Here is a 6,365-nt window from a genome sequence, read left to right as displayed (position 1 = left end):
GCCCCTTATGTCAAGCTAGTCCTAAATTCTGCAACAAGGTCTGTATCAAATGGGAGATGCAGCAGCATTTAAGGAAAAGAGAAAAAAATGGCTACTACAGTATCCTGTATTAATCTGAGGCTGTCTCTGTGCTGTCTTCAGTGTACTGCAGATTTTTATACTGATTGCAGAGGCATTGTAGAAGTTGAGGGGCAGGGACTTAAGTTTTGGCAGCCTAGTAGACAGTTGGTGCTCTTATCACCTGGGGAGTTGAGGCACTTTGGGATAAACTCATTAGCTGGATATTTTAGTAAACATAATGATAGTCAAATTCACATCACTCCACTCTCCTCATCTATTTCCCAGTGGTTCCCAATGCACTCCTCCTTTTCTTGTTACTCACATAGGATTTGGGGACCACCTTAGTTGCATTCCCTTCTCATGGTATGGTAACAATTACACCGGTACTGGCCCCACAGGTTGTGGCTGTTATTTTCCAGGTGGATGGGTATGTTTTCGCAAGTGTGGATAAATATGGGCTAGCCTCCTGATTTAACACTAACGGTCATTGTTCTGACGAAGTGTCTCATGATATCAATTAACATTAACTGAGCATTTTGTATACTTACACACACTTCTCCCCAAGTTAGCCTTCTGAAGCCATCCCCCCACCCATTTTCACGAGGTCTCCTGCGTAATGAGTTAACTGCAGGTTCACCTCTACTCAGTAGCGTAGCTAGTGGGGGAGCAGCCGCTCCCCCACCGAGCACAAGTGGTGCCTTTTTAATTTTACTCACCCAGGAGCAGGGGGGGGGAAGGCGCCACCTGCTGCGGTGCTTTTACTGATGGGGCAGCGCTCCGGGGCTTCGGCGGCAGGACCTTCACTCGCTTCGGGTGTCTTCGGCGGCACTGAAGCTTCATCACCAAAATGCTTCCAGAGACCTGCAGAGTGAGTGACGCTCCCACCGCCAAGGTGCCGCCGAAGACCTGGAGTGCTGTCCTGTCAGTAAAAGCACTGCAGTGGGTGGTACCTTCCCCCCCCCCCCTCCTTCCACCTGGGAATGCCACTGGCTCTACTACTGTCCTCCATCCCAGGGCAACTGCTGATGGTTGCTGTGCTATTAATTCATTGCTTTGTTGTTGAAATCTCACATTTTGGCTTATCAATTGTTTGGTTACCCACTCATCCCCCAGATTCCAGGTACCCAGTACAGTGTTCCCTGCTGCCCACAATCCCCTTTTCTGATGATGATTCCAGGTGCGTTCCCTCACCCCCTCCATCCCCCAATCAAATTGTTTCAATCCTTTTATGTATGCACTACAGTTGGGATGAATTGGGTCCACTCACCATTCCTTGGGGTGTACGATCCATGTAATAGAGTGAAAGAACATGTTGAAAAGTGCTGGCTGCACTCGCTCCCACAATGGTTCCCATATGTTTGGTTGTCGGGGAATATTCTCAACTCCAGGCTGCTGCCAATTTAAATTTAGGTTCTTCCAACTTTGCATCCATATCACCTGTAGGGTTACATTCTTCAAAATGGTTAACTCATCATACATCCAATGTCACATGGGGGATTTTATGCCCAGTGTGATATGTACATCATAATCACACCTTTGGGGATAATCCTCCATGGAAGTACCATTGTGGTTACACGTGGGAACATCACATCCTAATTGTGGAGCCTTATTTTCCCAAGAGGGTTCATATAGCCTAGGAGACCAGAGAGTTATATTCCTTAGACCCCCTGTGACAAACCACATGGCTGGATAAGTGAGCCTCCCACTGTCATTGTGGCAGTGCCCAGGGAGTACCATGCAATATTTCCTGATAAATTTGATATTCTCCACTGGGTTGGGATTCCCCCATCTCATCCATAAACCATATACTGGCACTGCCAAATTCCTGTTGGAGGGTTGGTGGTACATCTTTCTATGGGGAAATTCTCATAGTCCTTATTAGCTGCAATACCACATGTTGCGGGTGTAGTAGTCCATGTGTTTCCTCCTTTTGACAATTCACATCATGGAATTTGAGAAGAATTTATAACTAACTATTGTGTTTAACAGTAATGATCATTCCACCCAGGCCAGGGAATTCCCATCTTTTCTCCTCTGTGGATTAACCTGTAATATACATGACAGAATTTATGCATCCCCTTTCCCAATCCAGTTTGTGAGGGGGAAAAAACAAAACCCCCTTTTTATTTGTGCGCAATGAACCCACTCTCACCCTCCAGTCTCTATACCCAGTAGCAACAGACTGGGCCCCAATCGGTCAAGGACCAGGTAGGGGCCCCTCCATTTACAAGCTGGGAATGGGTGGTGGTGACTTAGAATCCTGTACATCACTATATCTCCCACTGTGGGTAGATCACACTCCCTGGGCAGGTTCATACCATGCTTTGATCCTTGCTGCTCCTTGCTACACTTGCCAGGCCACCGCCTACTGTACCTGTTTCACATGGTCGATTAGGGTTAAAATCCATTCTTGTGTTAGGCCGTGTGTAGTGACTTCCCCAGGTACTGGGGTGAGTAGATTTTCCCACCGTTCCATGGGCCTTCCTATGAGAGCCTTGTATGGAGAAAATCCTGTGCCCTTTGATTCTCGGGCCCTTATTCTCATTAAGACAAAGGGCAGTAACTGTGACTGTTTTTTCTCTCCCATTTCCACTCTCTTTCTCAGCTCACTTTTGATGGTGCGGTTCATGCGTTCCACCTGCCCCGCAGCCTGTGGGTGATAAGCAATATGGAACAACTATGTGATTCTGGTGAGGGCTGAGAGCTACCCCAACAGGTCCAACCGGAAAGCCGCTCCTTGGTCTGAGTCAATCACCTTTGGGACCCCCCAATGAGTGAATAACAATTTTTCAGCAGTTACCCGGGCAGTTTGATACTTTGTGGGGAACGCTTCCACCCACGTGCTGAAAGTATCCACTACCACCAACATGAATCGATTTTTCCTTTTATCTGGTCTTAGGGGTCCTGTGTAGTAAATTTGTATTCTTTCCCAAGGTCCCCTTGGGGCTTGTCTTATTAAGTCCCCTCTTAGCACCTTGTAAGGTGGATTGTGCCTGGCACAGTCCAAACAACATTCCAGGTGTGACTTTAAATCGGCTGCCGTTCCTGTCCACCAGCACAACTTTTGTAAAGTTCCCAGTGCCTCTTCAAACCCGGGGTGTCCCCCTGCCAAGCTCCCATGTACCCAGCTTAAAAAAGCTGTCCGGCTTCCTTGAGGGCACAGCATTACTGGTCCCTCAGCTGTTAGGACACACCAAATACCTTCCCTTAGTACCACTTTTGGCACATGTTTATCCCCAAGTTTTGTGATGCCTTCCAGTCCTGGATCAGATTATTGCAACTCCCGAATTTGCCCTCCCGATCCGTGTCCATCCCACTTCTTGTTACCACTGCTACAGGCACACTCTGCTGTGGTTCCCATGGCCTCCATTGCAGCCCACTTAGCCTCTGTATCGGCCAGGTTATTCCCTTTGCTTAAGGGTCCTGTTTTCTTGTGTGCCTTTACCTTTACCACATTGATTTGTGCAAAACTGTGACTAAGCTCCTCCACTTGTTTCCAACAGCCAGCATGCTTGATTGTGGAGCTGTCTGTTGCCCTGAACTGATTATCTGCCCACCATCTCAGCATCAATGTGACCCCACGAAATACATAATCCAAATCCACCTTCCCCCACAACATTCTGGCTCAAATTTGGGATCTACTTCATTTAAAACTGTTAGCAAGGCTGCCAGTTCTGCCTCCTGAGCTGACTATCTCAGTTCCTATGATTCCCACAACAGCTAAGCCTGCAGTTTTTCGCACACACACCCCTGCCCCGATACATACAACTTCCATCCAAAAACCATACCAGTGTGTCCTTTATCTGATTGGGGTTAGCCGCTCGAAACACCTGGTGTTGGGTTTTACCTGGGCTGGCTTCACATTGGTGTGGGGTGCCAGCCAGGTGTAATCTGGCTACCCAGACTAGGGGTTCCTTTACCACTTCTGCAGTAATATTTTCAGCTTGTAGAGCCAGTAACCACTTTGCAATATGCTGCCCACTCACTTGTCCCTGTAAAATAGTATGCATGTTTAGCAGCTGGAGGGGGTCATGATGGGACCGGACTATTACCTTCTGCATTCCCGTGAGGTATTTGAATTTCCCTACCCTCCAGTAGATACACAACACCACCTTTTCACACCATCCATACTTAAGTTCCAGAGCACTCAAAAGTCGGGAGGCAAAGGCCTAAGGTCGGTCCTTTGCCCCATACATGTGTGTTAATGCACACCCAATGGTAGTGTCAGATACCAAAGGATACAGGTAAAAGGGTTTCTCCCCATCTGGGGATAGTAGCACTGGAGCATTGGCCAGGTGTTCCTTTAGTACCCTCACTGCCTCAGTCAGGGCCGGATTAACTTTTTGTGGGCCCAGCGCCAAACATATTTGTGGGCCCCTCTGGGGAATGAAGGGGCCAGGGGCAAGAGCACAGCGAGCAGGGTGGATTTGATTTAAATCATGATTTAAATCACTAGTCAGGAAGACTCAATTTAATCATGGTTTTCTACATAAAAGTGCATTCTTGTTGGTTGTTATAACCTTAATACATATTCTTCACAACTCAGAGATAGATGTAAGTTTCATTTTTAGAAGGTACACACTATACATTTTTAAACAGTGATTTATTTTTTACAGCTATATCATAAAATGAATGAATGTTTGGTTATTTCATTTACCAGAGATAATTGAAGCAGATATTTATGAAGTCATTGGGAGGTGAACTATCTCCAGTTCAACAGGTTAATCATTAATATTTGGAGGATTTTCTTGCCAGGCTGTATTAGGAGAACATCACCAGACAGACATTTAAATTGTTTTATTTAACTAAAACAACAACATTAAGTATTCTGGATTTTTTTCTTCAACAGCAAACAATATTTTAACAAAAAAGCATATGTTCCTCGCTTCTCACATTTATCTCCAGACTTCTTCTCCCTGTCCAGATCTATTCCGCCCCCAACACTCTTCTATTCATTGAACTTTTTGAAACTTTTCACTTTTAAAGAGAGGTAAGGGATTGACTCTGTGTACACAAATTTGAAAAGGGACAATAGAGTTGAGGTCTCTTATTTCTCACTTCTATATATTATTAATTTATTTAAAAACATTTTTGCTGTTAACAAGCATGTTACCTCTGAAGACACAAATCCACAGTTTGAGAACTGCAAAACTAAACATCTCTGATGGTATTGTCTAGACTGAGCACTGAGTCCCATTGGGTAGATATAAAGATTAACCTAATTCATCTATACCAGTGGTTCCCAAACTTGTTCCGCCGCTTGTGCAGGGAAAGCCCCTGGTGGGCCGGGCCAGTTTGTTTACCTGCCGTTTCCGCAGGTTCGGCTGATCGTGGCTCCCAGTGGCCGCCGTTCGCTGCTCCAGGCCAATGGGAGCTGCTGGAAGTGGCGTGGGCCGAGGAATATACTGGGAACCACTGATCTATCCAGAAGCCTGTGGAACCCCATAAGATTGGGTCCCTAATCCATGAACTATTATAATTCATTTACAAAACTTTTCTTAAAGTTTTCTTAAATTGTCTCATACTATAGAATTAGAATTTATAATCCCATTCCATGATGAGATATAATGTATCTTAATTAAAACTATCTTTAGATAGGATTTTTCCTCAAAAATCTGATTTAAATTTAAAAAAATCTGATTTTTAATTTTTTTTAAAAAAAAGTCATTGATTTTTATCCACCCTGACAGCGGGGCATGGTGGTGGGGGAAGGATTGGTCCCCAGCTGGAGCGAGGCAGGGGTCAGGGGCAAGATGAGCACAGTGGGGGATGGGGGGAGGATTAGTCCCTGCTGACTGGAGCAAGGCAGGGGCCGGGGGCAAAAGCACAGCAGGGCAGGAGCTAGGGTTGGTCTCTGGAGCAAGGGAGGGGCAGGGGTAAATGGCAAGCGCAGCAGGGCTGGGGAGGGGGTAAACAGGATCCCCCCCCGCCCCTGCCCACATAGAGTGGGTACCTACCTTCTCCCTGGTTCTAGCCCATTCTCTTCGTCTCTCTCTGCACTGAGCTGAGGGTGGGGGTGCACTGAGCACAGGGCTGGGGTGCAGAGTCTGGGAGGGAGTTAGGGTGCACGAGCAGGCTGGGGGTTGGGGTGCAGGGTCTGGTCAGGAGCTAGGGTTAGGGCGGGGGCTCAGGGTTGGGGCAGGAGGTTGGGATGTGGAGCGCTTACCTGGAGCAGCTCCCATTTGGTGCAAGGGGTGCAGGTGGGAATGGGGGGGGGGGGTGCAGAAGCTCCCGTTTGGTGCTCAGTGTGGGGGTGGGATGTGGGGGGGTGGAGGAGTCAGGACTGGGGGCTGAGGGTATGTGAG

This window comes from Emys orbicularis, chromosome 8 (assembly GCF_028017835.1).
Source record: "Emys orbicularis isolate rEmyOrb1 chromosome 8, rEmyOrb1.hap1, whole genome shotgun sequence".
NCBI classification, from domain to species: Eukaryota; Metazoa; Chordata; order Testudines; family Emydidae; genus Emys; species Emys orbicularis.
The sequence above is the reverse complement of the archived record's forward strand: the minus strand, read 5'-3'. Positions refer to the sequence as shown.